We start from the raw sequence: 18,678 nt of genomic DNA on the forward strand, positions 1-18,678 counted from the left end.
CAAAAATAAGACAAAAGTATTGATTCTCTTTTTGTTGGACTGTACTGTGTGACCGGGCAGGCGACCCTCAGGTTAAGAAACAATAAAATGCCTGGGTTTGCAATGGTAAAGGGTTTGGGTCCATGAAGAAAAAGGATTGGGAACCACTCCTCTCTACATTGAACTGCTATGAAAACTCCTTCCTGCCAACATCTGTCAAACTGCATCACAACCAACAATAACTGGCAGTGCAATAAGATATTCGGTGCAATAGTGTCATATCTGTGCAATAAAATGTGTCAAATACTGGCATATTATTCCATGTGTATATTACTGTATATAATGTATATATTATGTCTATATTTTCTATGTGAAGTATGCCATTGTCGCACTATTTTTCTTATTCTGTATTGTATACCTTTCATACTTTTTGTGAACTGCAGCTGTAGTAAATCTGACAAACACAGAGGGGTTTGTGTGTCATGTTAAGGCTAAAAGGAGCAAGTCTATATTTGAAGAGGATTGCAGTGAATCCATCAATCTTCTCTGGCGCTTTATCCAGTTCCACTTCCCAGTCTCAATCCCGGCTAATTCTTAAAAAAAAAAGCAGGGCTCATCTTAATTTAGAATCACCAATTAGCCTAAAATTTGTTTTGGACTTTTGGGAGGAAACCCATTGGCAGGTAAATCATTCAAACTAGACAGAGTCACAACCTCATGAACACAATGAGGTTGAGGGTGTTGTCGTGTATTATTTCGATGTTGGGTGTGTTGCACGAGTCCGTTGTTTTTGAAGGTACCTGACACAGCTGTGATGTGTAACGAACTGAAAAAAAGCCAGTGACTGTTTTCACGCAGTTTTTTGTTTTTTTTTTGCCAAGCAGAAGTGATAAATGTTTATAATTGGATCATCTTGTTAAAACATTTTGATTCCATATGCTTGAGAGGCCTACGAACACCACCTAAACATAAAATGCTTGAGCTTAAACACAAAAACACACTCTGGTCCCTAAGTTATTGAGAGAGGTTAGCGCCACCGTCCCAAAAGGGTCACGTTAAGTTCTCACATTAATTATAGAAATGGAGAAGCACTCCAACACAGAGGGCCGGGCCCCACACAGCTGCTATTTCTCTCAAACATGCAAACATGGACCATACAGTCGTATCACGACAGATTATAACAGTCGTGAGTCTTGTCTGTATTTTGTTCTCCCGTCTTGACTTGTAACTCGTGTTATTCAGTAGAGCGTATTGTCCTTGACGTTGTCGCGCTTACTCCTTTGTTGAAATGCTTTAACATATCTTGTTTGGGTTTTTCTGCTCCATTGCGTATTTACTATTCCTGCGAGTTCCGTGATGAATTACTTACACATGCAAATAGAGCTGGCAGTATTATTACCAGTCTATCCCTGCTTGCTGGTTGACTCAGATTCTTCCGATTGGTTTTGGCCAAAGGAGAAGATCTGCCAAAGTTCGGTCCAGAGATTTTTGCTTTTTTTGACATGGCGGCCCCAACCGCTTATGTTTCTGTCAGATTTAACTGTTCTTATTCCAAGAGTCTCTTGGATATTGAGCTTTTATATACTTTAAATATAATATCTGCATATTTTAAAGTGATGTAGTGAATGACAGCTTTCTTGATATAATCTGTTCATTCTGTGTGATTGTCATATTACAGATTTTGTTTTTTAAACACATTAAATTTGGCCACTCATTCTCTTTATAGTTTTGCCTTTCACCTTGACTATTTGGCTTTTGCACACAATTGCTGTTTATTGAGGAGTCTTTCTTTTTGCATTTTGGGGAAAGGGAAAAGGATCTTTCTTTAATTACATTTTGACATCCAGGATGTCTCACACTGTTTTTGAGTAATACAATGCCAGATTTCAATGAAATCCACCATGGAAATGTTGCATAAAATGGAATTCTTGAGGTTGAATTGAATTGAATTTTTACTTTTTCTTTTAACTTCAGTGACCGAAATTGATTGCGTTCACTAAGGGTCGATTAAGGCCTAAAACTACATACATTTTGCTTTTCGAAAAGCATCATTTTGAGTGGCTCTGAGCACCGTTGTCATGCAAATGGTTTCCCAAATTGAAAAAAGAACGGAATGAAAATGTTCCATTTTCACTTCAAAACGTTGCTGCGTAAACGGGGTCGAAGTTTTAAGGAAACGTGTTTCAAATGTACATGGTATATGTCTACCAACAAACAGAGGCAAAGTATAAAACTTCATTAGACTTTTAAGAAGAGTCAAAATAATAAAACAAAGTTGCTTTAAATACTCTGCCCAACTCTGAGTTGCTCACAAGAGTGTTTTCAAGGGTTTATTTTGACTAACTAGACCTCAGAGACATCAGTGATTGGTTTCCACTAATTAAAAGTAGAAGAAATTATTTTTTAATATTAAATTATATTACACTTAATTGCTATCCACCGGACAAGAAACAGAAACACATTTCCCCTCTCCTCCCTCTACTGGGAGTTAAGGCCAGCGTCAGAGCAGCCGCTGGGAGAGATTCAAGATTTTGCTCGAGGACACAGCAGTGCTCACCTAAAGCGGAGCTTGAACCACAGTCTTTAATTACACTGGAGCCATCTGACACTGATTCTGTGGTGCTGTCGGACTCTGTGGGAACGCTCATGCAAATCCGAGCCAAAAAACAAGAATATGTGCAACTTCTTGATCGACGCCATTGGTCTGAAGTGACGTGATGCATCAGTTACTATACTCTACTACTATATCTCTGTAAAGTTGTAAAGTAGTCTATATATATATATATATATATATATATATATATAGTGTGATAGTGTATCCACACACTATATTGCTATATTGCACATATGTTCTATTATTCCTCCGTTGTTCAGTTGAGTGCATTTATATTGCTTGAAAACTATTTTCAGCTCATGTATATTTTACACAGACTCGCAGCGTTCAGTGGAAGCTGTCTCACTTTTGTCGTGCACCGTTCGTTCATTCCACGCTGGCTTCTACTCAAAGCACCGGCAATGCTCAAGTGGGGATCAGACTATCTTTGAAGTTATGTCAGGGGAGTCAAACATAAGGTCTGCGGGCCAAAACGAGCCAACAAGAGGCTCCAATCTGGCACACCATACTGCCAAGAAGATTGTGGGTTTTTTGGACATTTGACTGTGTTTTACAGCAGCGGATTACAATACAACTGTCTCTTTTATTGAGATTGTGGTCATTTTCTGTAACTGATATGTTCATCATGTAGACTCTGCACCACAGCAAAGAAGATCTTTAAATTCTAAATTTAAAATCCATTATGGCGCTATTTTTTACTATTTTGACCCCCTCCGAAATGCCTAAAGCATAATGAGTTTGACACTCTTGCATCAAACAGATGATCGGTTGCATCTGTAACCTGGAGAACACATGGGAACAAGATGCACTGTGGTCAGGAGTGAAGCCGTTGGAGGCAGAAAGATACTTAGGACAATGTTCTGCTGAGAAACTATGGCTCCTGCCATCCATGCTCCATGTATTCTCTGATCTGATGGCTTTTGCCTCTTTAAGAAGCATATTGCTTCCTGCCCTGAATCAAGATAGGAACAGTATTGAAAAGCTGGTGACTTGAACTTCAAATTTCCAAGATCTCATCAATGGAACTCCTCGCAACATGCAGAACCTAAAAAACAAACAAACTAATTTGCTGTGAACACGCCGGTGTCAGATATAACACACCATCAGAGGTCTCGTAAGCTGCATACGGTCGGCTTTGAAAGCAAAATGGTGGATTAGATTCGACGGGTGGTCTTAATGTTTTGGCTGATCCGTCTGTGCATTCCGGAGGACTCCTGATGTTAACTCCACTTTTTTCTTTTTTACTGAAGAGTTCCCTTTTCTATTCCAAGTCACTTTCCTCTGCTTTCTTGCATCTTTCCCAGTTTCACTTCATTCTCCACATTCATCTCTTCATCTCTTCCTCCACCATATTTTAGAAGGGAAATGAGTGCGTTTGATGGGAAGCCGAATATAAGTGGTGGTGGAGGAAAGGGGGGGGGGTTCTGTGGGAAGACGGCAGGTCCTATATATAGCGGTGAGCGTGGGTAGATACCGTATTGACAAGAAAGACGCACAGTTTCTATCCGAAAGCAAAGCAGAGGGGGAGAGGAGGATAATGAGACAGAGGGAAAGGGTTGAAAAAGAGACAAATGCTCTTATTTGTGTGTGTGTGTGTGTTGTCAAGTGACTAGACACAGCGAGAATAGCAATATGTTACCAATTCGAGCCAAAATGCCAAAGTTTTGTGGTTGCCATCGTTCACTTTCCCTTCATTAGAGCAATCTGTGTGCCTCAATGTTTATTTTTGCTTAAACAGGCCCAGAGCCCCTGAAGGCCTCGGCTGCAGCCGACACACAAAAGTTCACTTCAATTCCCATCCAGGCCCCAATTTTTTTCAAATAATAACAAACACAAACAAATTAAGTCGAGATGGTCGAGGAGGAGGTCATCTAAACCCGGCTGTCCTTTTCAAGAGGGTCACTGGGTCTGTCCAAGAGGGGGGAGATGCTATAAATAGTTCTGGTCACACTATATGCACTGGGAGTGCAGTATAAGACTCACGGCTGATATGAAACAGAGGAATAAAGAGGCGTACAGTCAAGGAAGGTCGTATGCAGTAGCATGCATCCACTGGATTAAATAGGGGAGATGACAGCGCCCTCTAATGGCTTCAGGTGTAGTAAAGACAGCAATGTAGGGAGGCAATAGGACTTTTTTTGTTTGTTTTTGTTTTGTGAATTTCAGTTATCATTATGTTATCTAAAATGAATTGACAGACATAAATGTTTTCCACAAAAGCGTAATATAAGCTTTTGGCATTGCATTTACACCAACTTGCTTTCAAGTGACATCGCAAAACTTTTTTATGCAATGACAAATGCAAAAATTCTAGGTTTTCACTTGAAATGTTGTGTAAATTGCTCCTGAAACTGTTGGAATCACATGTGGTGACGTTTCATTATTCACCTGTCTTGTCTTTCTCTTCACTCTGTTAAATTGGTTGAACCCGACCATGGCCACTTTTAAATACTCGCCTTTACATGACATTTGTGTCACATTCCTAGTGTGCAAAGAACTTGAGCCCAGAAATCGGAACGTCTGATTCAGACATAAATTATGTATGAAAGTGAAGCAGAAGTGGTATGTTTTCAAATTGTGGTATTCGTTTCTGCAAAAAAAGGTCTACTGTGGATTTCAAGATACATAACGTCCAAAAAGAAGTATTTTGTTAATTTCCTTGAAGAAAGTCAACAAGTCTGACTAAAACATGGATTAAATGGCTTTGGATAACGTTCTTCAAATGGATTTTTGCAACCAAATCAGTTAAGAAAGTAGGGGAAAAAAAACAAAAAACGTAATGTTCACATCCAGGTGATTTGTACGTTTGCACAACACCATGTGAAAGCTGATGTTCATTCTCTGCAACAAGGTTGAAAATATGATTATTGGATTCATCTTACAACATTCTGAAAACCATTGTCATTGTCTGTGTTATTTACACTATCCTTGAACCCTATTTCTGAACAATCAGAGGCAAACTCTGAGTCCTCTAGTTCTGCTTTAACTGTTTGAGACAAAGCACACAATCAAATGACAGCAACCTCTGTATTGATAGAAAGACTCAGAGATTAAATTGTTCTAACATTGCATTCCTGACAAACTATCAGCTGAAGCAGTTTTGGAAGCCTTTTGGGGCTGGAATCTGAAAAGATTAGAAGTGGAGTTTGCACAGTCCCAAAGAAACTTTGTTGCGATTCAAAGCTTTGATAGCTCGTCTCCTTCAAGTCAACTGTCAACGTAGGGATTATTGAATCTTATAGAGTATCACTGGCATTTATGCGAACGCCGCAACGGTATTGACGTGTTTTTTAAGCCAAAGATTCAACAATATCGAGCGTTTGCAGCCGCTGCCGTCAAAGAAAGTCTATATTACTGTATCAACACCTTTTCTTTTAAGCTTCTTCTCTCTTTTTTTCCTCGTTAAACTTTCACCACCACCTCCATTTGTGATGGCAACTAGCAACCCTCACGTCTCTTACTGGGCCTCCATTGTCTCCCGGCTCTCTCGGAGCATTTTCAGCTCTATTGAATAAAATGTTACTGTAAGTAAAGATGCAGGAATGATATCAAAGAAATCCTCATCAGCAATGAGCGCCCTGGGAGGAAAAAGAAAAGGCTCCAAAAATCGAGTGAACAAAGTGAAGAGATAAATGTCAAAGTAGCAATAAAGTGAGGAGTGATAATAATTTTACGTTGTGTGTGTGTGTGTGTGTGTGTGTGTTCGTGTTCTCTCCCACCGACAGTTGCCCAGTTATTGTTGTTTTTGTCTCCGAGGGGAGAGCCAGAAAAGGGAACACAGCTCTTAACTTCCTTGACTTTAATTGCAGTCACAAAGTCCCGCTCGCTGCTCCTCACTTGAGTGGAGCTCTGAAACGGCGCAGATGAAAAGTTGGACATTAATTCACACACACACACACACACACAGAAATACGATTAAACTCTTAAAAGCTTCCCCTGTTTCTTCTGCGAGGAGTTTAATTCCGTCTCCCCCGAGGGCCTCGTTCGCTGCATTGTGTCATTTATGGACGACCACAAGCAGAAGAGCTGCTTCCAGACCAAGTTCAACTTGTTATGTGTTTTCTTTTCTCTGGCTTTGGGCCTTGTCATCGCGGCACAGGACAGATCCACTACAGGTAAAAAAATGTGTTTAAAAATCCCTGCATCCAACTCCAGCTCTTTTGTTTTTGGTGGCTGAAACGGAGTGCTGTGTTTCTTTTCAATGTATGCACAATCAATGTGTTCCTCCCAAGGGGACTGTCGCGGTTATTAAGAAATCAATACCACTATTCTCATTAAAGTTATTTCAGAATCAATAGCACATTCAGATTACAGCAATAAACTGATCCATACCATTAATAATCCAATCAGCAGCTGTATGATCGCTGGAGATGAGATCGGTGTCGGAGCAGCGTAGCATTAGGCTCAGCATTGACAAATAAAGTGAGAGTGTGGATCATTGTGTTTCTGGGGTCTGGGCTATTGAACGACTCCAAACTGTAGCTTATCCAGGGAAGACCATGCACTGTTCACCTGCCAGAGGCAGTTTGGGGAATATTTGCATGAACCCTGCCCTCCATGCGGATGTTCGCTGCAGTGGTCTCTTAAGCAGCTTTATGCACACAGAACATGGAGCAAAAAATGGTTCGAGGAGCCTCAACAAGTTCAAGAAAATGACATGATCTCCAAATTCCCCTTGTCTCAATCCAGTTACACTGGGGAAAAACAAGCTTGAACCACCGAGGCCCGACTTTAAAAATTCATAAACTCAAAGGTTCTGCTACCAGAAATCACAACACATCTTCAGAGGACCATTAGAGTCCATGCCTCAGTGGGTCAGGGTTGTTTGGGAAGCAAAGGGGAGGCCTACACAAAATTGAGCAGGTTTTCACAATGGAATGGTGAGTTGGTGTATCAATCAATTACTCGTGAAACCTGTTGGTTTTCTTTTTTTTCCGCTCTGTACCACTTTACAAAAAATGATTACATCAGAAAAGAAAGTCATGTGAACCACATTTGAATTGTAAATACTCTACTACTTAATTACAGTTATGAACACTAAATAATTTAAATGATCCAAAAATATGGAGCTGTAATTACAATAAATATTTGCTTTGGGAGAGGTCATTCATGATTTAGCCCTTTGGAAGTAAGGATAAATATCAATGTGTTTAATATATAAAAAAATGAAACAAGGAAAATATGAAATAGTCACTAAAGGTTAGGTTAGCTAGAGTTGTGGCTGATATTTCCTCAACATCTTCCGCATGGGAGGATTCTGTTGCTCTTTTGCAGCTGCAGGATATGTGGCATATTAGAAACTGGCAGTGCTTCCTGGTGTGATTGCTCTATTAAAACTACTAAAAGCAACAAACTGAAAAATACAGTCAGTTAGACTGTACCTAGTTGTAATCAGCGCACTTTGACCGTCATCCGAGTCCATTGACCTCAATCTGTGACTCAGCAAGAGCAAAGGAAATGGCTCAGATAGGCTAACTATAGCTCGCTAAGAGGCTCAAACTTTGTTGACACGAGAGCATGTGAGCGAGGTTCGCTTGGCAGTTTGATCACTTTACTTCCTGCTGCAAAAAGTCCCAAAGCTGCTGCAATAAAAAATAATAGCTGCTTGTTAAGAGCCTCCTGATGACTGCACTTACGCACAGTGCACGGGAGGAACACTGGACGGCAGGAAGACAAACTGTTCACCTCTGGCACAAAGTAATCAGGCTGGCAGATATGCTTCAATCAGGCGGCTGTTTTCTCCTTTTGTTTTTGTGTTCTCATCTCTTCTGAGTGGGGACATGTTCTTCGCCGGACGCTTAGAAGAGAGTGTCGTCCATCAGAGAGTGAGGTTTAATAGAGGTTAAGAAAAGCTCCACCCTGGAGCACATGTGTCTGCTCTCAGAGCCACGTCCCCACCAGCAAGCTGGAACACACACACACGCACACACACACACGCGCACATTGAGGCTCAGCCTTCAGGTACGGTAAGTGCTTTATCTAAGCAGACGCACACACACACACACAAAACAACAACTCCTAACCAGGAGAGGTACTTCTCTGCACATGTGTGTTGGCTCATACCTTCAGACAACACAAACACACACACACACGCACGCACGCACGCACACACACACACACACACACACACACACACACACACACACACACACACACACACACACACACACACACACACACACACACACACACACACACACACACACACACACACACACACACACACACACACACACACACACACACACACACACACACCATCAAAGTAGGTCTGGGTTATGCTAGGTCAGTGCATCCAAGCGAATTCAATGGATGCAGACAATAGGTGTGTGTGTGTGTGTGTGTGTACGACGCAGACGGGCGCGAGTGTGTGTCTGCACTGCTGAGAGCCCTGCGTGACCCTGACCTCGCCCACGAGTGTGACCTGGTGTGTGCAGCAGCAGCAGCGTTGAGTCGGGCTGCTTTTCAAATGTATGAAGGAACCTGGGAAACCTGGGAAACCTGGGACACCATTTTTCATCTGAAATGTGACAATTGGGTCACGGTAATAAATGTTAACTGGTCTCAAAGTGTGTTAATTTTGATAACTTTATCAAAAAGTCTTATCCTGCAGTTCACGCATGTCATATGCAATACAAATACACACAAATCCACATTATTCCTTTAGTATGGTACCGTTGTGCTGCACATGCATATAAAATAATAAATAAGTCACCATAATTCTATCCAAAGAATGAAAAGTCGTGAATGCTCATTCACTTTCACTGCTTAACGCTATTTCACATGTTTGAAATTTGGAGAATAACCTTATGTCAAAAGATCCGAACCACATAAAACATCTGAAAACAGAGCAGGGGTTTAAAAGATATCTTATCTTAGTTTGTCGTGCAGAGTATACGTGATGAAATGTTCAATATTTGCATGAAATCAAACAATTACAACTGAAAATGACTACAATTCCATCATAAAGCTAATTTTAATCAAGCTTTCTGGTGCAAAATACAGTGAAATGTGAACAAAACTTCACTATAGCTGTTGCATTATGGGTGTTTTTACAAGCTCACGTTGACAGCATGGCTTTGAGCAACAAAGTGGCGATCTCTCATGGCAATACCTCAGCTTGGGTCTCAGTGTTGTGTTCTGTCTGCTACTCTTAAGAAGTTACTTAAAAACAATGTTTTGTTGGAATTTTTTACAATTAGCTTTGTGGTTTGGCAGGCTGGATTGGAGCCTCTTTTGGGCCTCTTTTGGGCCGCTTTTGTTTGACACCCTTGAGCTAGAGAAACGTAACACATAAAAAGTAAAATAGTTAAATGGCTGAAAACAGCTACAATTTGTAAAAATGGCAAAATATATATATATATATATATATATATATATATATAATCTGTTAAAACATCTTGAATACAGTATATGAAAAGGCTAAAATGGTTTTAGGTAAAAATAAGATAAACATTTAATGAATTGTCTGATCTAAACTGCAGTTTTGAAGTTTAATAAATGGAAAATATATATTTTTTAGAAGTATCAAATCAAATCAAACTTTATTTATAGAGCACTTTTCGTACATACGTGCAATACAAAGTGCTTCACATAGAGAAATAAATCTAAATAAAATAGAAACATGCGCACGCACACACACACACCAACCCCAACTGCCCGTAACAGAATATAAAAACCAATATAAGAGAGATGTAAGAATGGCCAGGCACTGATGATCCAGGAGAGAAAACACCATGCTTGGGAGCCGTCCTCACCCAGCTGGCCAGGAACCCACACCACGGTCAGTGAACCATGGGCTGAGCTCCACCTGCCAGAACGATCCCCAGGATGACCCCCCCCCCCCCCCCCCCCCACAGGCAGACCAGACTCAACTCCCGATGAAGAGGGCTCCCATGAGGAAGTATATCATGAGCTATATTATTTATATTATTCTCACAACAAAGGTTAAACTTATTTTTACGCATTTTATCTGGTGGAAAATGTTAAAAACACCATATTTCATCGTACGTGTTCCATAAATCTGTGCTGGGGGATTCCTCTGTGTCACCACCGGTGTGGGGGTAACAGGAGGGTTTCAAATGAAGGCCGCAGACAGTTGAGACAGAAACCCTGAAGCCGAGCCAGCACTCATCCTCCGTCTTAACTCTACTGCTGTGCTAAATACTGTGTCACAGCTTGGACAGTGTTTGTCAAACTTGGCAGTCTGGGTTACATCCACAGATTGGTGGGATTAAGACTCTGGCAGACGCCTGCGTTTATACCATCTTGTTGCTATTAGACATGGAGATCCGGAGCAAAGCTGCATATGGATTGTTAAGGAAAATATAGTTTTGTTTGGGTTGAAGAGAACATAAACTACAACAGTTTAAATATGTGCATGAGGTACCAACATACGTTTTTTTTTGTTTTGTTTTCTTTTGTTTCTCCCCCCTCCACAGTGGCACCCCATGAATATGAAAAGGTTTGTATTTTGGCACCAGCAATTTGCATTCGCCTTCAAGTAAATGTATTGTCTATTTTCTAGTTAGTTAAAATGGGCTTAATACATATAATAAGCAGTGTTGTAGTACGTTGTGAATGAAAGACGCTCTCCGTGGTCCTGAACACTGGACTGAGTCTGATTCAGGAGCTGTCCATGGTCCTGAAGTCAATACATTCAGCCTTGTATTGTTGTGAGAGTGCAATTCCAACAAGGCTAAGATTTTCTTTGGTCAAGCAGTGAATAAAGTGTATATAAACACTATAGGTCTATATTAGTTACACTGGAGTGTAGTTTTACTGTTTTCGCTAAAGCATGTTTGTGCATTCTATTGAAAGGTTTATTTGAAATTCAATCTAATGCCGTGCAATTTTTTACAGCAGCATGAGTCCACTTGAACAAAGGACTTGATCCCAGAGGTATCAAACATCATTTTACTTCAGGGGCCACACACAGCGCAATTTGATCTCAAGTGGGCTGGACCAGTAAATAATTACATCATAATATATAAATCCCTGTCTTTGTTTTAGTGCAGGGGTCTGCAAACTGTGGCTCTTTACCCCTTCTGTAGTGGCTCCCTGAAGCTTCCACTAAAGTGTATGTCAACAAACATTTTATCTTGTGTTTTATAATGATTACATAACAGAGTCGTTTTTAAAAGGACAAGCCACTCTTGGCTAAAAAAAAGAGCTCTAAAAAAGGCACAATAATTACAAAAAAGATATAAGAAATTATAAAAACTTCTAAAACAGCTGAAAAAAACTCAAATGACTATATATACACAAAATGCTAGAAAATAAGGTGAAACTACTAAAATCTGCAACAAAACTGCTGCAAATGTATAAAATGTTCCCTATCCTAAATTGTATTTGAAAGATAGCAAATGCAACATAATATAGGGTTTTTGTACATGTTGAGTGCGGCAAAGAATTCTTATATAGTTAAGAAGTTCTAATCTAATGACATTCTCTTTTATAAAACATGACAATCCTGAAAATGTTATAAAGTTGCAACATTAACAATATTCTGCCTAAGTTCACTATAAACATTACAAGTTACAGACCACAGTGGATTTTTATTAAACCATTTCCATCTCCAAAGGCGTAAAACATCTTGCCACATGTGGCTGGAACTCAAAAATACAGCAGGTGAGCTCATATTATGACCAGAACCACTTATCAGCATCGATAAAAGATTGGCAATATCAACACATGTCTACATCTGTGCAGTACTCCTGATCACCTGAACTGACTCGCCTCAAAATACATACTAAAGTGCGCCCCTGGTGGTCAAATAAATGTATTGTAGTAACTTGTTAAATTCTCACAGCTGGAATATTTGATGTGGCAGGCATCAAACGTTTGACACCCCCTGCCTCATCTAATTGATTTGACTTGTCATCATGCATTTTTTTTTTTTTTTTTAATTTATTAAAGAAAACCTTGGCCACACTTACTGTAGATGCACAAAAAATAGCAATCGACATCGACTTTGAAAAGTCGAAATGCTTGGTTTGAAAAATGAAAAAACAAACAAACAAAAAAACAAAAACAAAACCCCCCCATACATTTCAAAAAAATCAAGAGCATCATGTTTCTCAGTCCGACATAATCCAACATGTCCTCATTTTTCACCTCCCATGATGCATCCCAGTGACTTCCTTTAGTCAGTCTGAGCAGTCCTCAGAGGTTCCTGTGCCAGGCTGGATTAGTTGATGACACCTTGATAATATCTTTGAAGTACATTGTACGCCTGTTAATCCGGCTCAGCCTGCGTGCAGTCGTGCTGCAGTCACGTCGCGCTGACTTGATTGGAATTACTTCCTCGGTCCCCTGCATGCAGAGTAACCCCGACCCCGAAGAGCCCCGTTCACGGCGCCCGAGACCCGGCTCAAACACGTCCCACGTCTCCGGGGAGACATCCGGGATGAGTGCTACGTATGTAATGTACGTAATTAGATGCTACGGCGGCTAAACAGACTGTCGTAAAAATGTGGATCCTCCAGAGCGTTCAGAGCGAGATGACAGACGGAGAAAAAAGAAAGCAGAAAGAACCGACGCGGAGGAAGAGAAGGCAGATCCAAAGCTGTGAGTCATGAGAGAAAGAGACAGAGGAAACATGCAGCTGGAGAGAGTCTCCCAACGCCGTTAAAAGAAAAGCAGCTAAATGAGTTGATTATATAAATAAGCTCTGAAATCTAACGGAGAGAAGAGGAGGAAGCAAAAGCCCAGAGGCAGGCAGGAGCAGAGTCAAAAAAAAAAAGGAAGGGGAGTGGAGGAGTGGGAAAAGTCTTTATAGAGGGATGAAATTAAAACAGCAAAATGATCCGATTATCTCAACAAAACCATGTTTTTGAATGGGACACCAGCGAATTCAAAGAGAGAGCAGGAGGAGGGAGAGGAACAAGTGTTGGAGCCTTTAAAATGATAAAAGCAGCATGATGAGGCGATGATCGTCAGCAGCAAAATGATCACTGCTGAGATCTGGACACCAAAATAAGAATGTAAACTTTTATTCAGGTATTATGTACAGCGCAGTTTCATCTGGAGTGGACCAGACTTCCAAAAGTGTTTCAGTGTTGTGGTGCGGGGCATTGACGATGGTGTGGGCTAACCTCGAGAATTTTGTTGAAAAGAAAAAACACGTGCACACATGACAGCTGTAAGAAAGTCCGTTTTGAACAGTTGAAACTGCAGGGGAATGAGTGTGGTGTTAAATTACAGCCACTTGATGCTTCAGGGCAACATTTTTTGTACAGAGGGGAAGGGAAACTTTCCAAATGTTGGACAGTCAAACTGAGGTGCTCGAATCAGGGATGTTGGCCGATAGGTGAAAAGAGGAGTAAATGTATGGTTTGACAGACGGAAGGACGGAAGATAGTTGGGATGGTGTCACTGTTCTGCACACAGTGGAATCAGTTTATTTACTGATGAATTGAAATATACAGCTTGGAACAGACTCTGTATACACTTCTGTGAATTATTCAACAAGGCACCACACTTCTCTCTGTGAAAGTTTGATCAAATAGAGGATTTACAAGTTACATGGCACGCTGTATTTAAACTCTACAAGATCCCTGATGTGACTTTAAAGAGAGCACCGTGACGCACAGGTCTCAGGCCAGCTGCATAAGGCGGTGTCGTTTTCCACATGCTACCTTAATAGTTGCAACAAATGAATGCAAATGACAGCATCTTTAGCTTGTTTTCACTCCGCCAAATCGTCGTTCTCACATTGTTTCAGCCTGATGTCAGTCTGACTGATTCTACAGTCTGGCATTCAAAACCTCGATATAAACCCTTCCTTCCCAAAGCTTTTTTTTTTCTCTCCGTTATTTCAGGTCGAATCCGGCCATTCAAAACCACCTGAGCCTAAACTTGCTCCAACACTGCTGTTCTGGGCAACGTGCGTGTGCGTGTGTCCAACTTTTTGAAACTTTTAAACTTGCTCCATTTGGAAAAGAGGCTTTGCCTCTCCGCTTGCATTTTAAATGACTTTTAAAGTGAAAGAGCAGTTTGTGCTCCATCTACGTGGGCACTAATAATTTGATAAGGTTAAAAACATCTTGTCTACCTTTGTGGTTTTATACATAGGCACACAGCCACGTGTGTGTGTGTGTGTGTGTGTGTGTGTGTGTGTGTGTGTGTGTGTGTGTGTGTGTGTGTGTGTGTGTGTGTGTGTGTGTGTTCCGACCCCTCCCCTGGCCGTTTTCTTCTTGACATCCAAAAACACCTTTATTGAATAAAACATCAGGTGTAAAACCTGGAGATATAACGCAATCTGACGGCCCTAACCGCAAGGAACGTTTAGCTTCCGACGGTTGTTGGAGGGCTGCTGGAGGGGGAGGGACGAGTGCTGGGAAACGTAAGACAGCAGCCATAATGAAATATATAAAATGCTTTTTGTAAAAATGTAATCATAATTATTTTATCGCTGAATGAGCTGGGATTCATGCAGTAATGAGTCAATTCTTGAAGCATTTCAAGTTTTCGGTTTTCCCCACTTCAGATGAAACTTTCCACCATAGTGGTTACCGAACGGTACTCCAAATGTATACGAGTGACAGAATACACAGACAATGATTTTCCTCATTGGTTGCCAACTAAACATTAACAATGGGAGTACACAGACATTTGTATGGACAGGCGACCATATTGGATTGTCAACTATAAAACGACCAAGTCCCAGGAGAATATGGACTGGGGGTCATGACACTCGGGAGGCAAACTGTATTGTTATTGTCCATCTACCCGCACATGTGAAGAACAACTATTTACTCTGGCTGTTTCAGATAAGTTGCCTTTTCCCCCGTTTCCACAGAGACTGAGTCATCGCACTTTCCACCTTGGGAGGTGTTTTCAAAAGGTATTTTTAGTGGCTCCAAGCGCTGCTAAACGGACACTCGAAACGCATGTCTGGTGAGTTTCAAAATATCTCAGATTGATTAATCATGTTTAATTCCATAAGATATGACTTGCCATGAACTGGCAACAAGCTGGAAGTCAGTAAATGAACAGCATTGAATGGAAATGTCAAAGCAATTAGACCAGGTCAACTGAACCTGGTCACATGGTTTCAAAGACATTTCACCCCTCAACCCATGGACGTCAGCATGGTTTTATTGCTTTGAGATGTATTCTACCTGGACAAATGAGAATAAGTAACAAGCTGTAAAAATAACACTACTTGACTCGGCATGTTTAGCTCCAGTAGCTAACAGGGAGGTTGGTAACAGCTTGAGTATGAAGACACATTCATAGAAGATGTTGCGATCAATAACCGACTTCTCCCACCATCATGCTGTCTTCATAGCCACTCAGTATTGGCAACACAAAGCCGATAATCTTCTAAAGTTCAACGTAAATTCTGCAAAAATCACCAGCATGAAAACAAGGCTTAATCCAGTGGGAACAAACACACAATTGGATAAGCTGTATAAATGCTTTGATAAAAACACTACTTTGCATCTATATATTTCAGGCTTGAATGAATGTGACGAATTGCAGGTGTGCTGAGAGGATTTTTGTGAGTTGGAAATAATCTCTCCTGACTCAAGAAACCAGTGCAGACTCACTGAGGTCAGTCACTGTGGACTGAAACACTGGGCAGGGTATTTAAATTTAATACATAGGGCCGGCCGTCTTTGGATATGTGTGTATTTGTTTTTCCCTTGACAGCTAAAAACACCTTTAATGAATAAAACATTGTCATGAATCCCCGCAACATAATCCCATCTGAAGGTCCCGACCACCAATAGAGCTGCAGATACTCGGTGATGGACTTCACCCAAATGCATCAGGACATTAACAGATCATTGTTATTCATGCAATATTTCCCACAGCACCAGAAAGCAGAATATGTTAAAGGACTACATTTAATCACTTCATAACATTAAGGATCCCACTGATCAAGCTAACAGTTTTTCTTCATCCACAAAATTACCTTCCACTTTCATCACAATTAAGTTTTATTTATTCAAGCTTTGTAAGATGGTTATATGTCCAACCGTATCTGAAAGCAGCATGCGAGTATAATGTATAAGACTTTCAGGCAAAAAAATGGCAACAATACATTAATCAGCCACAACATTACAACCATGCTGTATGATGACATTCATGTTGGGGATGTTTTGTGATTTTTATTTTCATGTTTTGTGTTTTCCACAATACTTGAACACAACATATATTAACTAACTACACAAGACTTTGAAGTAATACACATCTTTAATCATTCATCAGGACTCTCATGTTGAGGACGTGTTCATTTTTATTCACGTTAGTGTAATTTTGCTGGAGTGTTTGGATTTCCCACGGCACTTAAAAGCAACACGAGACTTCCGGGTAAAACTGTCAAGCAAAGTGAAACGCTGCTAGTAATTCTTATTACAGCTCGATGATGTGTGTGTGTGTGTGTGTGTGTGTGTGTGTGTTTGTGTGGTGTGTTTGTGTGTGTGTACGCTAAAAATACATGTACTCAGCAGGGCATCCTCATCTTGTGTCAGTCTTCTGGTAATGGCTTGAAGGGCTGCATGGTGGCCGGGGCGGGATGAGGTGAGATGGGTGCAGAAAGGGTGGATGGAGGGATGAATGCACGAAAAGAAAGAGGAGATGCAGAAACATTGGGAGGCAGCATCTGAAACATGGAGGCGAGAAGACGCAGAAGTGGAAACAACAAAGATAGGAAACAAAAAAGATTGCCGGAAAGTTGCAGAAAAGAGGAAGAGGGAGAGAGACAGTGCCTCTGGCCTGTTCTAGTTCTTCTTGTTTTTGAGTGGTATAATGGCCACAAACACACACAAACGCCGACACAGACTCCCCGAACGAGACAACTCACCGACCATGCATCTCCTGCTGCATTTAAGTGCTGTTGGAAATATTGCTGTAACAAATCAACTGGACACAAACAGCATGCGAACTGGCAAAGAAACAGAAAGTCGCTTATGTTGGTTTGACAAAATAGAAATTACACAATTAAACTGAAGCGGATGGAACCATAGCGTCAGTCTGACCAAAATTATAAAACACAGTATCTGCAGCATCTTGTCGTTTCAATTTTAAAAATGTGGCATCGGAAATATATCATCAACTCCACAGAGCCTAATGCTAATGTTCGGGTTAACCTTCAATTGCCAGTGCCCATATATGTATTATCATCTTGGCACTTTGCAACTTTTGCCTTCTTGTGATTGAAAATATTTGATTCAGTCAAATTAATATTTGTTTTAAATGTCGGGTTACAGCTTCCGCTATATGATGTATCATACATGTTCTTTCAGGAGCTTTTCTGTAGCGGGCTCGACTGGGTTTGTTCATGAAAAGCAGCAAAATAGAGGAAACTCCTGGACTAACATCTGATTAAGAAAATCGCAATGTATGGGATGTATTATTATTATTTTTCTATGAGCATTTATGAATAAATTCCCAGAAATATTAGAATTATGTTGAAAGCCAATGCCCAGCCTACGTCTCTGTCTATTTAAAATGTGATATGTGACGTTTGTTGAACAAAAGACACGAGTACACCTGACTAACTGGATCGGGCCAAATGCCAGATTCTTGTCAAAGAAAGAAGTTTATCTTGTGACCTCGAGAACAGAGAGTAACACAGGCTGCGCTGACCTCTTTCTTACTCCACGCCACAGGCTTGTTTTCCATTTTCAACCTTGTCGTCTTCGGTCCCAGTCGACTCTGGTTTGGCCTTCGGTGGGTGCAGAGAGATTGTGAAGCTCTGTTTGGAGCCACCAAAGGCTTTAAAGCTCAGAAATCTCTGTTGAGCACCAGAGAATCCTCAATTATAGATTTAAGGTCACTGCATGAAGAAATGTCCATGTTTATGGACTTTTGTGCTACGGTTTATTGTTTAATCATCTCAGTAGTTGTCAAACAGTTTATATATCAAAGCCTTTTTACCATTCATTTTTATAAAATGAAAGTCAGATGTGATGATGGTAATCTGACCCTCGTTACTATACGTTTACAAAACAAATCTTAAATCATCCTTCTGCCACACGTATCATTCAGTAGTAAGAGTAGTTAACAAGTAGTCTCATATTTAAAGTACAAACTCCCAAAGTCTCCACATGTTTCTAAAATATGTGAAAAGT

At 40.6% G+C, this 18,678-nt stretch overlaps 1 protein-coding gene across 1 annotated transcript in view; it reads right to left on the minus strand.

Annotated features, from left to right (window-relative positions):
• il1rapl2 (interleukin 1 receptor accessory protein-like 2) overlaps positions 1-18,678 on the minus strand; it is a gene marked incomplete at both ends in the record, with an annotated part of 355,657 nt that overhangs the window by 236,845 nt on the left and 100,134 nt on the right. The gene's annotated exons all lie outside the window — the stretch shown is intronic.

Source organism: Blennius ocellaris (genome assembly GCF_963422515.1).
Source record: "Blennius ocellaris genome assembly, chromosome: 9".
Taxonomy (NCBI): domain Eukaryota; kingdom Metazoa; phylum Chordata; class Actinopteri; order Blenniiformes; family Blenniidae; genus Blennius; species Blennius ocellaris.